Source organism: Stomoxys calcitrans, chromosome 2, assembly GCF_963082655.1.
Source record: "Stomoxys calcitrans chromosome 2, idStoCalc2.1, whole genome shotgun sequence".
NCBI classification, from domain to species: domain Eukaryota; kingdom Metazoa; phylum Arthropoda; class Insecta; order Diptera; family Muscidae; genus Stomoxys; species Stomoxys calcitrans.
In genome coordinates, this window is record NC_081553.1 from 223,701,894 (window position 1) to 223,724,144 (window position 22,251).

The 22,251-nt window shown below is 34.7% G+C and overlaps 2 protein-coding genes across 11 annotated transcripts in view; one reads left to right on the forward strand and one right to left on the reverse strand.

Moving 5' to 3' along the window:
- LOC106090757 (uncharacterized) overlaps positions 1-6,624 on the reverse strand; it is a 52,336-nt gene extending 45,712 nt beyond the window's left edge. For 6 of the 8 annotated variants that reach the window (XM_059362846.1, XM_059362847.1, XM_013257054.2 and 3 more), the window contains exon 1: positions 6,516-6,624. The gene's annotated coding sequence lies outside the window, so the exon portion shown is untranslated. Of the gene's footprint in view, positions 1-571; positions 662-6,515 lie in introns of those variants that run through there. The other 2 variants (XM_059362845.1, XM_059362848.1) reach the window with 2 other exon arrangements.
- Positions 1-22,251, forward strand: part of LOC106090734 (soluble guanylate cyclase 88E) — a 125,092-nt gene that overhangs the window by 25,170 nt on the left and 77,671 nt on the right. The window lies entirely within an intron of this gene.

The window sequence follows — 22,251 nt, forward strand, 5'->3', positions numbered from 1 at the left end:
TATATTTACAAATTTAATTAGAATATGTCAACACTTTCATTATGTCTTGGCGCTATGTTTTTGGTCCAATTTGAAAAAAAATATATACATGTATATATACATCTTCTTGTAAAAATCGATACAACACCACAATCACCACAAGATCATGACACTAAAAATAAATGTGAAAATTGTTGTCGTCTATGCAGCTTCCATTTTTTTTTTGTTACTTAGCATAGATGTGTATGTATGTGTGTGTGTGTGTTGGTTGGCTGGTTGTTGGGGGAGTATATGATTTTTTTTGGCTAATTTTGAAAAAAAAGAAACACAAAATTCGAAATTTTTCACACTTTACACAAAATCGAATGGGTCTGCCAAAAAGCAAAAAATCGTTAATCATAAGAAATTCACACGAGCCAAAAGAAAAAAACAAATTGACGTTGACAATACCCCACAAAAATAGAGGGGACAAGAAAAATTTGTTTTCTTATTCTTTTTTTTTTTTTTTTGAAAAGTATTTTGAAGAAAAAATTCTTTTTTCTTCTGGGTGAAAAGAAAGAAAAAAATATTGGGCAAAGTTTCAGCTACTAACCCAAGAGACGAACACAAGCGATCAATCTATAACGATGACACAACGACAACTGACGCAATGCGGGCAAAAGATACTATGTGGTCTATACTACAAGAAATCTTCTAAAATATACAGCTACATATATATATGAGATCGAGCACGAAAACACTCACATATACACACACACATAGAGAAACCTATATATACACATATATTCAAGAAAACCGAGTAAAAATACATGTATTATATGTATATATGACCACCAATATTTAAGAAAATCAAGTTATTCCCCCACACATAACAACTCGTGCATCAGCTTAATTGTTTATGTATATGTCGATATGTCGGTGTATGTGTACATTTTAGCACAAATATTAAAAAAAAAAGAAGAGAGCCAACAAAATTTTGAGAATTGGTCAGCCAAACACTTGCTGCTTGTACCTCCTCCACCCCTAACACCTATATGTCAGTAAGAAGTGAAAGAATTCTTCTATATTCTTCTTCTTTCTGTCTCTGTTGTTGTTATTGTTGTTTTGTTGCTTTGCCCAACAAATGGGGAATATTTTTAAATGTGTCCTTGAGCAAGTTGTAGCAGTTTATAAAGGTGACGCAGCATTGGCGGCTACCATTGCCAATGTGTTAGTGTAGCGTGTTGGTGAATTATCGAGGTGTATTGAGGTGAGTTAAGTTATTTGTCAGCCCACCTTGAGGGATACCCATCAGTTAATGATCAACAATTTGTTCTATATATACATAGACATAGAGACACAGACACATATACATACATCTAACAGTATTTAAATGAAAATTATGTCAGGAACAAGTTGGACTCAGCTATATTTAACTATAAAAAAAACAGTAGATATTAAAAGGCATCAAATTATGGAAAAGAACATGAAAAACAAATGTTGTTCCTTAAAAAAATATAATGCAAAATTTTAAATATGGTTTAAATAAAAAAAAATTTCACAAATTTTTTCTATTTTTTTTTAATTGACTGTTAATTGTTAAAAAAAATGCAGAACAATGACACTGAATGCCCCTATTCGCAGCCCTATGAGAATACAAATTTCCGCGGCTAGTATCCCCTCACAAATACTCGCGACATTTATGTAAAACTTATCTAATAACAGGTGTCACTGTGTGGTTTACCGTTCAGACTCGCCTATGAAATTGAGTTGGCTTATTGCAAACTGCAAAATTTGCCCATGCACATTCCACTAAGGAACAGGGGCAAACTTCTCACATATCAATGAGTGCAGTCCGATTCAAGTTTAAGCTCAATGCCTTATTATTGAGCTAACAACTTGAATCGAACAGCACTAATTGAGAGCAGTATCCTCACTACTCCTTATTGGAATATATGTGAGCAAATTTTCTATTCGATAATTATTCGATAACTTTCAATAAATTAAAATAACTATTCGATATTTATTCAATCAGTCATATGCGATAACTTTCAAAAAATTAAAATAAAAAAATCATCCATTTTAAGGTCTAATATTGATATTAAATATTGTTAAGATTGTTGAAAAATTTTGATTTCATACGAATTTTTTATTTGTTATCGATTTTATATTTTTTAAATAAATTGATATTAAAAAACGAAATTATAATTAAAAAAAAATATTTGTGAAAACGAAATGAAAAAAAAAAATTAAAACAAATTTCTCTAAATCTAAAGTAAATCTGGCGTTATGAATTTTATTTTTATCGAAAGTCATCGAAATATTTACCAGAAAGGAAAAAGAGTTATTATTTTTCCTTTTACAATAGAAAGTTTTTGCTTAAGATACATATCAATAACACTCCACCGCAAATGATCGAAATTTCTGGTTTTCCTTTTCCACTTGCAAAAGAAAATCTCCGATCATTGAGCTCGTCTCGAAAGTGAAACAAACGAAAATTGTGAAATTAAATGATCTTCGCCGTAATAGGCAAAAAATTTAAAATAGAAAAAATTGATAACAATTAACGAAATGTAAAAAAAAAGTTATCGAAAATTTGAACCTTGGTGGATGTAGAAAAATTCAATCTTGAAGTTAATACATTCGATAATATTGAGCAAGTTTATCCAAAAATCGATAACTAATATATATAATGAATCGATAAATATTTATATTAACATTTTCGATATTGATTGTTCCCGTAGAATGTAAAAGAATTTCACCGGTAATAATGCAATACAACTAACTATTAATTGGGTATTTGTTTGAGATTGTTATCGATTTCGAATTTTACATTTCATATTAAAAGAATAACAATCACTAGAAATAAACCTTTTACTGCCCCCGTTTTAAAATAAATATTCGATATAAGCATAAATTGTATTCATTGTTAAACGATTGGTTTTGATAAAAAAAATTTAAGTTTAATACAAAATATTCTTAATGAAATATTAAGAATGATTAATGTTTGTATAAGAAAACTTTTAAAATTATCAAAAATAGTTTAAGAAAATTTTTTCTGTTGATTTATTTTTTCAATTAGTTTTTGATGATTATGTATGTGTATCACCTTTAAAATGTATGTGTATCAATACTTTTAATGTTTCGATAACAGTTGTGTTTGGATTTGATTTCACATTTATTATCCGAAAGCAATTATGTTTCGATAACATTTATGTTTAGATAACAAAATGTTTCGATAACATTTATGTTTAGATAACAATAATGTTTCGATAACATTTATGTTTCGAAAACATTTTTGTTTCGGTAAAATTTATGTTTCGATAAAATTTATGTTTCGATAATATATATGTTTCGGTAACATTTATGTTTCGACAACATTTATTTTTCGAAAGAATTTATATTTCGATAACATTTATGTTTCGATTAAAATTATGCTTCGAAAACATTTTGTTTCGGTAAAACTTTTGTTTCGATAAAATTTATGATTCGATAACATTTATGTTTCGATAACATTTATTTTTCGAAAGAATTTCTATTTCAATAACATTTATTTTTGAAAGCATTTATGTTTCGTTGACATTTATGCTTAGATAACATTTATGTTTCGATAAAATTTGTGTTTCGATAAGATTTATGTTTCTATAAAATTTTTGTTTCGATAAAATTTTTGTGACGATAAAATTTATGTTTCGATAGCATTTACGTTTCGATATTATTTCGATAACATTTATGTTCCGATCACAATTGTGTTTTGATTACAGTTGTGTTTCGATAACATTTATATTTCTATAACATTTACGTTTCGATAACATTTACGTCCCAATAACATTTATGTCCCAATAACATTTATGCTTCGATTACATTTGTGTTTCGATAGCATTTATGTTTCGATTACTTTTATGTTTCGATAACATTTATATTTCCATAACACTAATGTTTTCATGACATTTATATTTCCATAACATTTATGTTTCGACATTATTTGTGTTTCTATAACATTTATGTCTCGATAACAGATGTGTTTCGATAAAATTTTTGTTGGGATTACATTTATGTTTCGATAACATGTATGCATCGATAACATTTGTGTTTCGATAATATGTTTCGACATTATTTCTGTTTCTATAACATTTATATCTCGATAACAGATGTATCGATAAAATTTATGCTTCGATAACATTTGTATTTCGATAATATTAATGTTTCGATAATATTTTTTGTTTCGAAGTTAATGTTTCGACACCATTTATGTTTCGATAACGTTTATATTTCCATAACATTTATGTTTCGATAATATTTATATATTCACAAATTACATTTATATATTCATAATATTTATGTTTCGGCATTATTTGTGTTTCGATAACATTTATGTCTTGTTAACATTTATCGATGAAACACGAAATATTACAGCAATAGGATTTTTGATACTAGGTTTATGTTTCCCATTGGAGAACAATATAAATATAGTTTCAAATCAAATCAACTCGATAACATTTATTGATAAAATAATAATATATAGATTTGGAATATTGTAGATCATGAGAGATTCATTGAAAATGAGATTTTTTCCTAGGAAAGGAAAAAATGCTATCGGTATTTTATATTATTGGTTAGAGTAAAAAGGAGATAGTAGAAAAGAAGTTTTCGATAACTATGTGATTTTATGATAATCATTGGATAAACGTAAATGTTCGGTCTAAAATCACAACTAAAGCGATAACATTTATCGAAAAAATATGATTTAAACATTAAATGTATTGGATTTTGAGAACAAGGCGAGCGTGGTTACGAAAATAGTTACAACTCAAATCGATAACAAGTTAATAATCTTCTCTAAAAATTCTCCAAATTTCATAAATATTCCCACGATAAAAAGCGGTATGCATTGTTTAGTGCTTGAATGAAATACAGAATATAATGTAGAATGCAAAGCTACACTGAAAAGCTATCGATAACATACTAGTACATCGATAAGCAAGTAATTTGAAATTTTAGGAATTAATAGCTTTTTTCGAATTTTTTTTATAAACTATGCTAGTAAGTAACAAGTGGCATGTTTTTCGCCAGCAAGAAAAACAGTGTTATCGGCATAAGAGTACATTGTTTAATGATTCTTCTCATGTACGAGTATATATAAAGATTAAATTCTTTAGATTTGATTAACGTAACACTAGATATCTATCGATTTTTATACCGATATCAATAAAAGTTAATGAAAAATCACTTTTTACTCTACACAAATTTTATATTATTTATATACGTAATATAAATAAATAAATTGTAATCTATAAAAATTTATATATGTTTGTGACGTATATATTTATCAAAGTTAAATTCCATAATGGATTTATGGTAGTCATTTACAAGTGTGTAAAGGAAAAAAATTTTGTAATTCGAAACTTTCGCTCTTTACCGTTTCTATAAAAATTTTAATTTTTATTAAACGGTTGCATAAACTTTTGCTTCAAAATACTTTTGTTCAATACAAAAAGAAAAGCACATACATATATTGAAATTTTCAGCAAGGGTATCCTTAAAATCTTTAATTTCATAAGACTTAAAATTGTTGCTGGGAAATATTACCAAGGCAATTCTTATCCAAGATAAGAAAATGCTTTGAAAAATGCCTCAAAACAATAAAATTAAATAAAATTCTTCATCAAATCTTATAAGAACGTTCACATTGGCACCAATTTTTCATAAAATTTTTCATAATATGTAAAAAAATCTAATAAATTCTTAGTCCTTTCAATTCTTTGGCAATTTAATTTTTGTTGCTGTTCTTATTCAAATTTTCTTTGTAACCCATATATTTTTTTAAATTCATATTTTTTTTTCATATCATTCAAAATTTTTTCACAACATTCATATGTGATTTAAATAATTAGAATTTTTTTAAACTTTTAACAGTATAAAATATTTGACCACAAAACAGTTCTTTCCTAAGAATGTACAAAATTTAAAAAAAAGTCACTTCATATCCTTTTATGTTACCACTTGAGGCTGTATTTGGAAAATTAAGTATCCATTTATAAAATGTTGGTGATTTGTAGCAGTTTTTAAAATATTTCCTTTTTACAATTTGTGCACCATTTAATCCAATTTATGTCATAAAGTCTCGTTTTTTTAAGATTATTTGGAGTCCTTGCACTTTAATAACTTTTTCAGTTATATCCATATTTTGCTTCATCTTCATGTTCATATTCCATTTCATTATGCCATTATATAACATTCAAGTGTATGTATGTATGTATGCATAAATTTAAAATTTCAAAAATTTTTCAACATTTCTCCAATTTGTAATCCATGGTTTGTTAAGATCCCAAACGAATTGTTTACAAACACTTTGTTGGTTTTCATTTTAATGGTTTGTTCATTACATTAGTGTCACTTTGTTGTTAATTACTTTTCGATATATGTACGTTTTTATTTTCAATACGAAATTCCTTTTGGTTTATTTTTTTATCAACTTTTTCGATTTGGTTTGGCATTAAAGTTCTTTTTTTGGGGTTTTGGTATTTTTTTTAATATATTATCGTTTTAATTCTTACTTTTTTACTCCCTAAATTATAGCGTTCTATCCTCAACGAAGAATTTTTTCAAACTGATTACCTCTGAATATTTCACTTGACCAGCAACACTCGCTTTTAGGTAAAAAAGCATAGAATAACGACAGCATACAGATAGGGTATATGAGTGTGTGTAGCATGTGTGATCGAAGTCCCGCATATACCCATACATTCAACATACCTTGATTTCCTTTGTGAAGAAAGGAAGCTTTTTGCGATGATCACACACACACACACACACAGACATACAAATCCACCTCACAACGATCTTATACATGAGCAACAACAAATAATTTGAAATGTTTATGGCCATAGCTAAGCTTTCTCTCTTGACATAAATGAGACTACCACTCTCGCTCTCACCCTTTTATAGCTCACATGCTCTTATTCTCTTGGCTAGTATAAATGATTTTCATTAACACCACCACCACCACCACCACTATGTAGCATTCAAGCAAATGTAAATAATTTATGAAATTTCAAATAAACAAAGAATAAATAGCAACGATTTTCAATGTTAATTTTTTTCTTCTTTTTTTGATTTTGTCTTTTTGTTTATATCGTTTATATTTTTTTCTGTAAATTCAATTTGCATTTATTGGTCAGATAGCTGTCTTGTTGAACCTGCCTGTAGTTAATCAAAATTTCTTAGAATTTTTTCTGAACACTTCTGAAATTCTGTCATTAAAACGATCCATTACTTGTCTCATTTTTGGGGAGGATTGTGTAAAACGTTGTCAAAGACATCGTTTAGACGCGCAAGTCGTAGCCAACGCCAACACCCACCAGTTTTTCTGCAAGCCAAAAATCTTCTAAAATATTGGCTATTTTCAAAAAATCAAAAAATAAATTCATAATATTTTTATTTGGTGTATTTATTACTGAAAAACATCTCCTGCTTTCGTTTGATGTATTTTTTGTTGTTGCTTATACCCTACATCTCTAGTAGGGAAATGCATTGAGGGAAAGTGGTCAAACAGCCTGTGGATAATTGTCTTGAAACCATTTTATATTGACCTATAACATCAGCAGGTCAATCTGTATGGCAGTCATAAGCTTAGAAAGGCCTTTGGGGGAGAGATAAGCACCCCCAGAATTTTGCAAATTTCTTTGTTTTCGATTAAATTTGCTACTCCTATTGCTATTCAAAGGGCTGTTAGAAGCCATAGAAAAATACTATCTCCAAAATTGCAGGACAATCGAGTAATAACTACGCCCTCCAGTGGCTCAGAGGGTCAATGAACCGATTTGAACCATACTTGGCGCAGTTGTAAGGAGTCATACCAAAACACCAGGTGCAAAATTTCAGCCAAATCGGATAAAAATTGCGCCCTCTAGTGGCTCAAGAATTTTAATCGGGAGATCGGGTTATATGGCAGCTATATCAGGTTTTGAACCGACTTCCAAAACACCTGGTGTTTTGGAAGTCATGCCAAAAACACCAGGTGTAAAATTTCATCTAAATCGGATAAAAATTGCGCCCTCTAGAGGCTCAAAAATTTTAATCGGGAGATCGGGTTATATGGCAGCTATATCGGGTTATGAACCGATTTGGATCAAACTAGGCACAATAGTTGGAAGTCATGCCAAAACACCACAAGTACAATTTCCTCCAAATTGGATAAAAATTGCGCCCTCTAGTGGCTCAAGAATACTAATCGGGAGATCGGTTTATGTGGCAGCTATATCAGGTTATGAACCGATTTGGATCAAATTAGGCACAGTAGTTGGAAATCATCCAAATTGGATTAAAATTGTGCCCTCTAGCGGCTCAAGAATTTTAATCGAGAGATCGGTTTATATGGCAGCTATATCAGGTTATGAACCGATTTGGATGAAATTAGGCACAGTAGTTGGAAGTCATACCAAAACACCAGGTGCAAAATTTCATCAAAATCGGATAAAATTGCGCCCTCTAGTGGCTCAAGAATTTTAATCGAGAGATCGGTTTATATGGCAGCTATATCGGGTTATGAATCGATTTGGATCAAACTAGGCACAATAGTTGGAAGTCATGCCAAAACACCACAAGTAAAATTTCCTCCAAATTAGTTAAAAATTGCGCCCTCTAGTGGCTCAAGAATTTTAATCGGGAGATCGGTTTATGTGGCAGCTATATCAGGTTAAGAGCCGATTTGGATCAAATTAGGCACATTAGTTGGAAATCATACCAAACCACCAGGTGAAAAATTTCATCAAAATCGGATAAAATTGCGCCCTCTAGTGGCTCAAGAATTTTAATCGAGAGATCGGTTTATATGGCAGCTATATCGGGTTATGAATCGATTTGGATCAAACTAGGCACAATAGTTGGAAGTCATGCCAAAACACCACAAGTAAAATTTCCTCCAAATTAGATAAAAATTGCGCCCTCTAGTGGCTCAAGAATTTTAATCGGGAGATCGGTTTATGTGGCAGCTATATCAGGTTAAGAGCCGATTTGGATCAAATTAGGCACATTAGTTGGAAATCATACCAAACCACCAGGTGAAAAATTTCATCCAAATCGGAAAAAATTGCGCCCTCTACAAGCTCAAGAATTCTAATTGGGAGATCGGTTTATATGGCAGCTATATCATTTTTTTAACCGATTTCAACCAAACTATACACAATAGTTGGAAGTCATTCCGAAACACCATGTGCAATTATTATCCAAATCGGATAAAAATTGCGCCCTCTAGAAGCCCAAGACGTCTAATCGGGATATGGGTTTATATGGCAGCTATATCAGGTTATGAAGCGATTTGAACCATACTTCCCATAGATATTGGCAGTCGTGCCAAAACACCATATGTAAAATTTCAGCCAAAACGACTAAGAATTGCGCCCTTTAGAAGTTAAAAAAGTCTAATCGAATGATCGGTCTGATTGGCAGCTATATCAGGTTATGAACCGATTCAGACCATAGTTGGCACAGTTGTAGGAAGCCACACCAGAACGATATATGCAAAATTGCAGCCAAATCGGATAAGAATTGTGCCCTCTAGAAGTCACAATCTTGTTCCTTTTATGGGCACAAAACCTTTAATTGGAAGATCCCGCCCATATAGCAGCAGCAAATATGGACCAATCTGAAACAAACTCGGCACGTATGTCGAGGGGTGTAACACAAATCTATGTGCGAATTTTCATCGAAATCGAAATAATAAATGCTGCTGTTATGGACATAATATCTAAAATTCGGTTGGTCTGGAAGGAAACATAGGCTATATAATTTTTTGATATCGGGAGGGGGCGGACCCTCCCCCTTACCCTAAAATTACTACCCAAAAATAAAAGTGGACCGATCGAGACAATATGGGATTCAAATGAAAGGTATTCAAGAGTAGAGCACGAATTTCATAATAAAATTTGCGTCCAAGTACCTGGGGGGCCGCCCCAGCCCTTAAACTCTTTAAAATAGGTTTATTTGACGGTCATGACAATATGAGACTCAAATGAAAGGTTTTCGGGAGTGGATTACGAATATGGTCAGGAAGTAGGAATAGGCTTTATAATTTATTGATAACGGAAGGGGGCGGAACCTTCACCGTTACCCCCAAAACACCACCCAAAATCAAAAGTGGACCGGTAAGGACAATATGGGTATCAAATGAGAAGTATGTGGGAGTAGATAACGAATCTGGCATACAAATTTATGTCAAAGTATAGGGGATCACCGCAACCCCACAAAAACGCCCAAAGTGAGCATATAAGCCAATGACGGATTTATGGGACTCGGTTTGTTTGTTCCGTACAGACTCAAAAAATCTGAACCGATATGGCCCATTTGCAATCTTCAGTGACCAACATCGGTATTAAGTATCTGTGCAAAATTTCAAGCGGCTAGCTTTACGCTTTCGACCTCTATCGTGATTTCGACAGACGGACAGATGGACGGACATGGCTAGATCGACTCAGAACGTCGAGATGATCAAGAATATATTTATACTCTATGGGGTTTTAGACGAATATTTCGAGGTGTTGCGAAACGGAATGACTAGATTAGTATACCCCCATCCTATGGTGGTGGGTGTAAAAATAATGCGTGTGCGTTCTGCTATGACTCCTAACAAAACTCGTTTTGTTTCTTAAGATTATAAAGGACCCGGCTGATCGAACTTATCGCGCTTTTACTTGTTTTTATTACGGCTATTTTCATATTCAGTGTAGGGGAGTTTATAGCCCAACTTGGCCCAAATTTAGTCATAACTTACTTATCTGTTTTTCATTTCGTTTGAGGCTTGTTTGCTGCTCTTTTCAATCATAAGTATATTTTTATTTTGTTTAATCATTTGCTGTGTTGGACTTTTATTTTATTTTTCATGCATAAAGCAAAAGATATACCAATTTTGTTTATTTATGACCTTAATAAGAACATCTTTAGTAGTGGCCAGTGTTGATAGATGCCTTCCATTATAAATTTTAATGCAATACATGTTTAAAATCTTCTCCTATTTCCCTTTACCACACAAAACCGTCAAATTTGCTCTTGAATCTCATCGCAAACGATTGTTAAAATTTTTAAATTTTTTTTCTTTTGTTTGTATTTGAAAAAAAGAAAACAAGCGAGAAAATGCCACACATGACTAGTTGTTAATTGTACGAAAATATTTTTTATTTTTTTCATCATTGGAAACAATGCATTATTTTCTGATTTCCTGCTATTGTACATCTGAATGTGTAGTGAGGTATGTGTGTTGTATGCATTAATAATTTTCTTTTTTGAATTATGTATGTATTGTAAACTTTTGCTTTATTAGCCTTTATATTGTAAACAATTTGTTATTTATTTTCACCCCCAGAAAAGGCTAATATACTAAATTGTCCTAATGGCTAAACTAAAAATTCCTTTGCATCATCATCAGTTATAATTGTCAAAAATACTTGACAAGGGCATGCGAAAAATATCTTGCTTGTTTATAATGAAACGAAATACTAGATCGGCTAAATTTGTTGGTCATTAATAACATTGTCTTGTTGTTATTTGAAATAATATTTGTTAAACTGAATTTTGCTCAGCAATAATCCATTCGGGAATAGGAGGCCAACTTCTCGCATGTCGCAAGGCGACACCTGTTTAAGCAGAAGTTTATACACGGCTTAATAGCTCACAAATGCTGCAACCATTACTTAGACTTACTTTTAAACTTCCCATAAACATTTCATTATCAAATAGGCAATACTTCTCTCATATCGGTGATGGCAATCCGATTAAAGTTTAAGTTCAATGATATGGGACCTCCTTTTGTATGCAAAATCCGAACGGCATGCCGCATAGCAATACCACTTGATAGAGGAGTTTTAACATGGCAGGATACCAAACCAAAAAATAGAAAGAAAGTCTGCTGACAAACACTGTCTGTTGACTGTAAAAATATAATTTTGCTGTCATTACATCAGTAGTTCTGCAGCCATAGCAAAATGATTGCATTTTCAAACCAGCAAGCTGCCTGCTTAAAAGACTTTTGATTGCTGAAAAAATTTGATGCACAATATATGAAGCGGTTGTTAGAAGGAGATAAATAAAATAAAATAAAATAAAATAAAATAAAATAAAATAAAATAAAATAAAATAAAATAAAATAAAATAAAATAAAATAAAATAAAATAAAATAAAATAAAATAAAATAAAATAAAATAAAATAAATTAAAATAAAATAAAATAAAATTATATAAAATAAAATTTCCATGCAAATATATACTCGCTCTCAATGCTGTGCAATTTATTTGCCATCGCAGCAATAATTTTTTGTCTTTTCAGCAGTAAACACGTACTTAGCAGATTTTGTAGTTGAAACCAGGGCTGCGGAGCCCATACCTCTAAAAGTCGAGGGTCAGGCTCCGCATCGGATCGGAGTCCAAGTCGGAGTCAGGGTATTAAGCCGGTGTCGGAGAGTGATTCGGAGTCGGGATAAGAGTGCTTAACTTCGAACCAAACTCCGATTCTAGCTCAATAGTCCGTCTTAGACTTCGACTCCGGTCGACTCCACAGCCCTGATTCAAACAGCAGATTTTTTAATTGAAATATCAGAGATAGATGTTTGCTAAAGTAGCATTTGTGTGCTGAAACAGCAGTCATGTCTGCTATCCCATTTGCAAACGCAAATTTCCTCATGTTCCCTTAAGGAACAGGGAAAAACTTTTCACATGTCAATGAATGCTGTACTTTTCGAGTTTAAGCTCAATGCTAAGGGGCCTCCCTTTTATAGCCGAGTGAGAACGAACATCTTTGGGAAGACGTATTTACATGGCATAGTACCTCATAAGGAGGCCACCGTCTCGGCGTGAACATCAAAAAATGTTCAGCGGTGGTTATCCCATTACTAATGCAGGCTATATTTGCAAGGTATCGTGCCTTGCAAAAACTTTTCTATCAAGTGGCGTCGCTACGTGGCAGGCCGTTCGGACTCGGCATAAAAAAAGAGGCCTCTTATGTTTGTTATGAGAGAAGTATCCTCTGTTCCTTAATGGAATGTTCATGAGAAGTTTAGTAGTAGTAGTAGTACCTTATAAATGTCACCAGCATTAGGAGATGATAACAACTGCTGAAATTTGTTCTTTAATGTTCTCGGCAGAATTCGAACTCAGACGTTCAGGGTAAAGGCGGACATGCTAACCTCTGGGCTATGGTGGCCACCGTTTCTTTTCTATTTGCAGCAGACAAAAACTGTTATTTTGGCCAATATTTGTGCTTTTCTGAGCAAAAAAATTAGTTGAGTGCAGCATTAATAAGAGGTAAACCACCGCCGAAAGTATTTGTGATGTTCACGCCTGGATTTGAACCCAGGGCATACCAACCTCTGCGGCACAGTAGCCTCCATGCAGCTATCAATAGGAGAGGAAAACCAACTCTGAAAATGTATCTGATGTTGAGTATCGTAGGCAGAAAGACACTCAAATGGATGGACAGACGAGGAAACAGACAGTCGGACAGACAGATAAATGGACATCCTGCAGATGGGCATACTGACAGATGGACAAGCAGACAAATAGATAGACAGACAGATAGACAGACAGACAGATAGACAGACAGATAGACAGACAGATAGACAGACAGATAGACAGACAGATAGACAGACAGATAGACAGACAGATAGACAGCCAGATAGACAGACAGATAGACAGACAGATAGACAGACAGATAGACAGACAGATAGACAGACAGATAGACAGACAGATAGACAGACAGATAGACAGACAGATAGACAGACAGATAGACAGACAGATAGACAGACAGATAGACAGACAGATAGACAGACAGATAGACAGACAGATAGACAGACAGATAGACAGACAGATAGACAGACAGATAGACAGACAGATAGACAGACAGATAGACAGACAGATAGACAGACAGATAGACAGACAGATAGACAGACAGATAGACAGACAGATAGACAGACAGATAGACAGACAGATAGACAGACAGATAGACAGACAGATAGACAGACAGACAGACAGACAGACAGATAGACAGACAGATAGACAGACAGATAGACAGACAGATAGACAGACAGATAGACAGACAGATAGACAGACAGATAGACAGACAGATAGACAGACAGATAGACAGACAGATAGACAGACAGATAGACAGACAGATAGACAGACAGATAGACAGACAGATAGACAGACAGATAGACAGACAGATAGACAGACAGATAGACAGACAGATAGACAGACAGATAGACAGACAGATAGACAGACAGATAGACAGACAGATAGACAGACAGATAGACAGACAGATAGACAGACAGATAGACAGACAGATAGACAGACAGATAGACAGACAGATAGACAGACAGATAGACAGACAGATAGACAGACAGATAGACAGACAGATAGACAGACAGATAGACAGACAGATAGACAGACAGATAGACAGACAGATAGACAGACAGATAGACAGACAGATAGACAGACAGATAGACAGACAGATAGACAGACAGATAGACAGACAGATAGACAGACAGATACACAGACAGATACACAGACAGATAGACAGACAGATAGACAGACAGATAGACAGACAGATAGACAGACAGATAGACAGACAGATAGACAGACAGATAGACAGACAGATAGACAGACAGATAGACAGACAGATAGACAGACAGATAGACAGACAGATAGACAGACAGATAGACAGACAGATAGACAGACAGATAGACAGACAGATAAATAGACAGACAAATAGATAGACAGACAGACAAATAGATAGACAGACAGATAGACAGACAGACGCACGGATAGACAAACGAACAGAAAGACAGACAGAACAACAGACGGACTGACATAACGATAGGTAAAAGAGTAGACAGAACGACAAACGGATAGACAGACAGACGAAAAACAGACAGACAAACAGAAAGGCGGACAGACGGAAATAAAGAAATAAAGACAGACGGACATAGCTAGATCGACTTAAAATGTCATGAAGGTCAGGAATATTCCCAAAAATCTAACAGACCGAAAGACACACATCCAGACTAGCAGACAGACACACATACAGACAAATGGACACACAGACACTAGGACAAACAGATAGACAAACAAAGAGGTAGGCAGGCACATAAAAAGACAGACGGACGGATAAACAGCCAGACAAAAAGACAAACAGGAAAATATATCAACAAACAGACAGAAAGACAGGCAAACAGAGATCCGGACAGAAAAATAGACAGACAAACAGAAAGACAGACACACATAGCTTGATCGACTTTAAATGTCATGAAGTTCAGAAGCATTTATTAGCGATGCAAAAAATCAGCAGACAGACAGACACACATCGAGACCGACAGATATATAGATCGACAGTTATGTTGATCGACAGATATATAGATCTGCAGATATATAGATCTTCAGATATATAGATCGGCAGATATATAGATCCACATATATATAGATCGACAGATAGACAGACAGATGGACAAACAATTGGACAGACAGTTCCAGTTAGACAGCATACATCCGAATAGAGAGAAAGATAAAGCGTGCTTAGTTCGGCCTAGTCGAATCTTGGGAACCCACCACCATAAATTCTGTGGGTAATGGTATCAGAATCGGGTTACCCAATCACCATCACATAGCCACAGTTGTGACGCAGGGCATATTTCATATTTTGTCCATAAATGCCATATGTACTTTGTTTACGAGATTCATGGCAATACCTAAAATCCCCAACTGCAATGGTTTAGTGTTTCCGAACATTTCGTTATGGAACAAATCAGAGGGAAACTAAATTTTCCCAATATCAATTTAAGAACCTTTTCGATGAGAAGTTGTACATGGCGGAAATTCTCATAAACTCTCGTAACCCTTCCTTTACTTTTTCGTTTTAATTTAAGGATTTTCCATAAAAGGCGCATTTATTATCCGATTGTGGCAAAATTTGGGACAGTGAGTTGTGTTAGGCCATTCGACATCCTTCTTCAATTTGGCTCAGATCGGTCCAGATTTGTATATAGCTGCCATATAGACCGATCTCTCGATTTAAGATTTGGGCCCATAAAAGACTCATTTATAATCCGATTTCGCTGAAATTTGACACAGTTACTTATGTTGAGCTTTTCAAAATCCGTGCCATATATGGTTTAGATCGGTCTATATTTGGATATGGCTTCCAAAATGACCAATGACCAGCTTATGCTTATTAGACCTCTTGATATTCGTGTCGAATTCGGTCTAAATACGACCATATTTGGGGGCATAACTTATATATTGGGTTGCCCAAAAAGTAATTGCGGATTTTTCATATAGTCGGCGTTGACAAATTTTTTCACAGCTTGTGACTCTGTAATTGCATTTTTTCTTCTGTCAGTTATCAGCTGTTACTTTTAGCTTGTTTTAGAAAAAAAGTGTAAGAAAGTACATTTGATTAAAATTCATTCTAAGTTTTAATAAAAATGCATTTACTTTCTTTTAAAAAATCCGCAATTACTTTTTGGGCAATCCAATATTTTTCACCGGCTTATGACAAATGGTGGTTTACATATATACCCGAGGTGATAGGCATCCAAAGGCCCGACCGAACTTAACGCCTTTTTACTTGTTTACAATTCATAAAAGCGGAATACAGAACTTTCCTTTTAGCAAAAAAAACAAATTATTTTTTTTTGATATGATTTTAGTTCTAAAAATTCAATTTTCCTAGAAGATCAGTTTACTAATAACCCAATTCTCCATTCACCATGAACTTTGTGTTAAAATTAATGTTCCATTATCATCTTTGGAAGCTGCAAATGCAATCATTTTGCATTATGAATGAAAAAGTGGAGGAAGTTCAATGGAAAGCATGCTCCAGCCATTGCTGTACAGCGGAATGTTTAAACAACTACTTCTGCCATTTTCAATTTTCGTTTTTTTGGGGGGTATCGTTGTGCTCTTGACTTTACAAGGAGGCAGACACCTCCAACAAACAAAAATTTCCTCTTGACTGAAAATGATGGATGAGTGAGTCATCATGGCTTTCACTTCTCTGAGTGATGAGGTTGATGATAATTTTGACTCGGATGTTGTTCAGTGCCATAATTGCTGATGCTGTTGCTGATCTTGTTGTTGTTGTCATTGTTGTTGTAGAATTCAAATGATTTTTTGAATGTTACATGAGAAACAAGAAAACACAAAACACAAAAACTGAAACTGAAATTTTTGTCTATGAACTATTTTTGGCATTTTTCAGTCAGACATCGGCACAGCAATGATTTGCATGTACTACACATATTGAAAAATAACTTTGAGATAAAAATACTTTTTTTTCCGAATTTTGTGGTTATTTTGTTGCTGTTATTGTTGTGGTTTGGTTGAATACAAATATTTGTGCCTTTGTTCATTGCATCACAAAAATGAACATGGCGGTGATGAGGATGACGATGGTGATGGTGATGGTGATACACAACGAAATATTTGGGCTTTGAATTATGAAGACAGATTAATAAACGGGGATGTGTTGCATATATCATGGGATATTTATTTTAATCCATTTCACAATCCCCGCACACAGCAAATCAAAAAAAAAAGAAGAAAAAGAAAAAATAATCCCACTCTGAGCTAAATGTAAACTTGGCCATAGTCACCGCCACCGCCATCCTATCTTTGCCTCATTTACAGGTGTTAATGAAATTGGGGGCATGTGGCAACGATTTATAGGGACCGCCACGCATTTCGAATTATTAATTAACAAAAGTTAAACGATTCAATTTAATTAAAAATTTTTCTATGCCTTGGCTTGGAAGTGTAGGTAAGGCAGAAGATTAAGGAAAAATAATCACCAGGAATTTGTAGTGAACAGCAGGTGGAATGAATATTTAAATATGCGTCAATGAGGCGATAGCATATTCAATTAACAAATTCGATATACAAATTGCTATTAGAGAGAAATTGAAAATGTTTTCTTTATAATCTAAAGGAAGGTCACCCTATACATTGGCTTTGATTTGAGAAAAAAATCTAGAAATAGATTATTATTCAAAACAACATTTCATGCTTGGAAAAACTTAAAAAAAACATTTAAAAAATAAAAATAAAAACACCAAGCCATTATATTTTTTGGGGGAAGGTGCTCATTTGTGAGGATTACCTATTTTATGAGCAATAAAGTTTAGTTATGCATCACTTAGTATGTAGTCACGCACATATAAAGTTGAGACTATTTTCGTTGACTGTTTCACTGTTATTAAAAACATTGCAATAACAAGCAAACAACCCCATTAGCATCCCTGAATTCATGCTTCAGCATCAGCAACCCCGAAGTTATGCTTCATGTTCAGCAGGTTAAAGAAACAAGTAAAAAGGCGTTAAGTTCGGCCGGGCCGAACTTTGGATACCCACTACCTCGGGTATATATGTAAACCACATTTCATCATAATCCGGTGAAAAATGCATAATTTATGCCCCCACAGCAGCTTTATCGAATATGGTTTGATTTGAACATAATTCAACACGGATATTGAGAGGTCTAATAAATATAAGTCACTGCTCAATTTTGCAAAACAAAATATTGGTCATTTTGGTAGCCATATCCAAATATAGACCGATCTGAACCATATACGACAATATAGACCGATCTGAACTAAATCGAAAAGCCTAACATAAGTCACTGTGTCAAATTTCAGCGAAATCGGATTATAAATGTGCCTTTTATGGGCCTAAAACCTTAAATCGAGAAATCGGTCTATATGGCAGTTATGTCCAAATCTGGACCGTTCTGGGCCAAATTGAAGAAAGTTGTTGAAGAGCCTAACGCAACTCACTGTTCCAAATTTGGGCGAAATCGGACGATAAATACATCTTTTATGAGCCCATAACCTTAAATCGAGAGATCGGTCTATATGGCAGCTATATCCAAATCTGGACCGATCTGAGCCATATTAAAGAAGGATATCGACTGGCGTTACACAACTCACTGTCCCAAATTTCAGCAAAATCGGATAATAAGTGTAGCTTTTATGGGCCTAAGACCCTAAATTCGCGGGTCGGTCTATATGGGGGCTGTATCAAGATATAGTCCGATATAGCCCATCTTCGAACTTAACCTGCCTATGGATAAAAAAAAGAATCTGTGCAAAGTTTCAGCTCAATATCTCTATTTTTAAAGACTGTAGCATGATTTCAACAGACAGACGGACGGACAGATGGACGGACAGATGGACAAACAGACAAATATACTGACGAATGGACGGGCAAGCAGACAGATAGACGGACAGATGGACATACAGAAATAAAGATGGGTAAACGGACAGTCAGACGGACGGATGGATGGACGGACAACAGCACAGACAGATAAACAAACGGTCAAACGGACAGACAGACAGACAGACAGACGGATGGAAATACGGAAGGGCGGACGGAAAGACAGATGGACAGATATACGAACAGACAGACAGACGGATGGAAATACAGACGGGCGGACAGACCGATGGATACACAGGTAAACGGACAGAAAGACGGACAGTCAGGCGGATGGATGGATGGACGGACAACAGCACAGACAGATAAACAAACGGACAGGCAGACGGATGGAAATACGGAAGGACGGACGGACGGAAAGACAGATGGACAGACATACGAACAGACAGACAGACAGATGGAAAAATAGACGGACAGACCAATGGATACACAGACGGGTAAACGGACAGAAAGACGGACAGTCAGGCGGATGGATGAATGGAGGGACAACAGCACAAACAGATAAACAAACGTCAAACGGACAGACAGACGCATAGAAATATGGACAGACAGACGGGCGGACAGACAGACAGACAGACGGACAGACGGACAGACGGACAGACAGACGGACAGACAGACAGACGGACAGACAGACGGACAGACAGACGGACAGACAGACTGACAGACAGACAGACGGACAGACAGACGGACAGACAGACGGACAGACAGACAGACGGACAGACAGACGGACAGACAGACGGACAGACAGACGGACAGACAAACGGACAGACAGACGGACAGACAGACGGACAGACAGACAGACGGACAGACAGACGGACAGACAGACGGCCAGACAGACGGAAAGACAGACGGACAGACATACGAACAGACCGATGGACACAGACAGACCGATAGACAGACGGAAAGACTGATGGACGGACGGACAGATAGGTAAAGGGCACACAGACAGATAAACGGGCACAAAGACGGACAAACGGGCAGATAATTGGAGAAACAGACTGACCGATGTATGTTCGGACATACGGACAAATAGACATACATCGCATTGTGGAAAAAAATCGAATAAAAAACTAGTAAAAAAACGGTATTAGCAACATTGTGTGCAACATTTCCAGGCCTTGGGTGATCCGTGTGCCCCTTGGCAGGCTTCCAAAGTTGGTCACCTCGGAATTTCAAAAAAATTTTTAGGGCTGCCAAATTTTCATTTGTGGTCCGATTATGAAAATTATTTTTTTGCTATTCAAAAATCCTTACAAAAAAGTCCGCTTTTTATTTGTTGAAATTTTGGCCGAGATTGGTTTCGCATTTTGCAATTTATGGAGACATTTTTGGTTCGATTTAAAATTTTATTCATGACTTGTATTTGTGACAAAATGCACCAACTCTGCCGCAAGTCCCACATCTAATTATTCAGTTAAAATTTATACAGTTTGGAAGTAAAAAATGTGAAAGTGTATTTTTTGGTAAAAAATGATTAGCCTTAATTGAAAAAAAAACTTACTTTAAAACCTTAATTTTTTCTATTCTTGTTTGTAAAGAGGACCTATTGTAGATGTTTTTTAGGATAAACTTGAACTTTAATGTCAAAATATACATGTGCTATATGTAATTCGAAACAAGCAATTTTTTATTTCAAAAATTAGAAAACCGCTCGAGTTCAAATTTTTCGAAACCCAGATACCCCAATTAGCCACATTTTCTATTTTCTCCCCATGTCACCTAAAACCATACAAAAAATTTGTTTCACCTAATAATATTTGTAGCCTCCACAGCAAATTTACAAAAAAAATGCCGATTTTGTAACCATGTTTATACGAAAGGGGCATTTTGGGGATTTTGTAAAAAAATTCGGGCAGATAGACGTCAAAAAGCGAAACACATCTCAGTCTGCCAAATTTCAGAGAAATCAGGTAGTAAATTTGCCTTTTATATACACAATATCTTAAATCGGAAGATCGATGTATATAGTACTTGTATCGAAATATAGTCTGAGTGTGGTGACAATACTCAGTAGGAATGTCGAAGGGTCTACACCACTCACTGTGCTACATTAGAGAGAAATAGATGTGCAACTTTTATGGGCTCGATAACTTAGATCAGGAGGGTGGTCCATATAGGGCCTATATAAAGATAAAGCCCGTTATAGGCCATCTTGAAACGGAACCTGGCTATGGGAAAAAACAAATTGTGCAAATTTTCAACGCATTATCATCGTTTTAAAGACTGTGGCGTAATTTCAACAGAAAGACGGTCTTTGCTAGACCATCCCGATTTGACTTCTTGAGTCGCGATTTTTATCCGATTTTTATTTAGATGTGGTGTTACGGTTAGACAACTACTACGCTTAGTACGGTTCGACGATTAGCCCGAACGAACTTAGCACTCTTTTGCTTGTTTTGTAACTAAGGTGAAAATTGCATTTATTATCCAATCATCGCTTATCACTTTTTTAGCCCAAAGACTAGCGCTATAAATTTTGGTAAAAATCAGTTCAGATTTGATATATTGGGTAGCCCAAAAAGTAATTGCGGATTTATTAAAAGAAAGTAAATGCATTTTTAATAAAACTTAGAATGAACTTTAATAAAATACACTTTTTTTACACTTTTTTTCTAAAGCAAGCTAAAACTGACAGAAGAAAGAATGCAATTACAGAGTGACAAGCTGTGAAAAAATTTGTCAACGCCGACTATATGAAAAATCCGCAATTACTTTTTGGGCAACCCAATAGTTCCCATGCATATAATTCGCCCAATTTACACATATTGGGGCGTAGTCACCAAAATCAACGCATTTCCATAATATTTGGTATGGAATGTTGTATTACTCATCTGAAAGCCTCAGGTAAACTAAACAAAATAGATTTAGATTTGGGTATAGTTCCCAATAATTAAACTTTGGTGTTATCTTTTAACGGGAGCTGGCTTTGATGAAATTTGGCAGAGGCTTTCACATGAGTAATAAAACACTTCGTTCCTGATTTGCACGAAAGTGCAAATAATGATAATTGGAGATAGACATACTACCAGCACAGAAAAAAATGTGGACA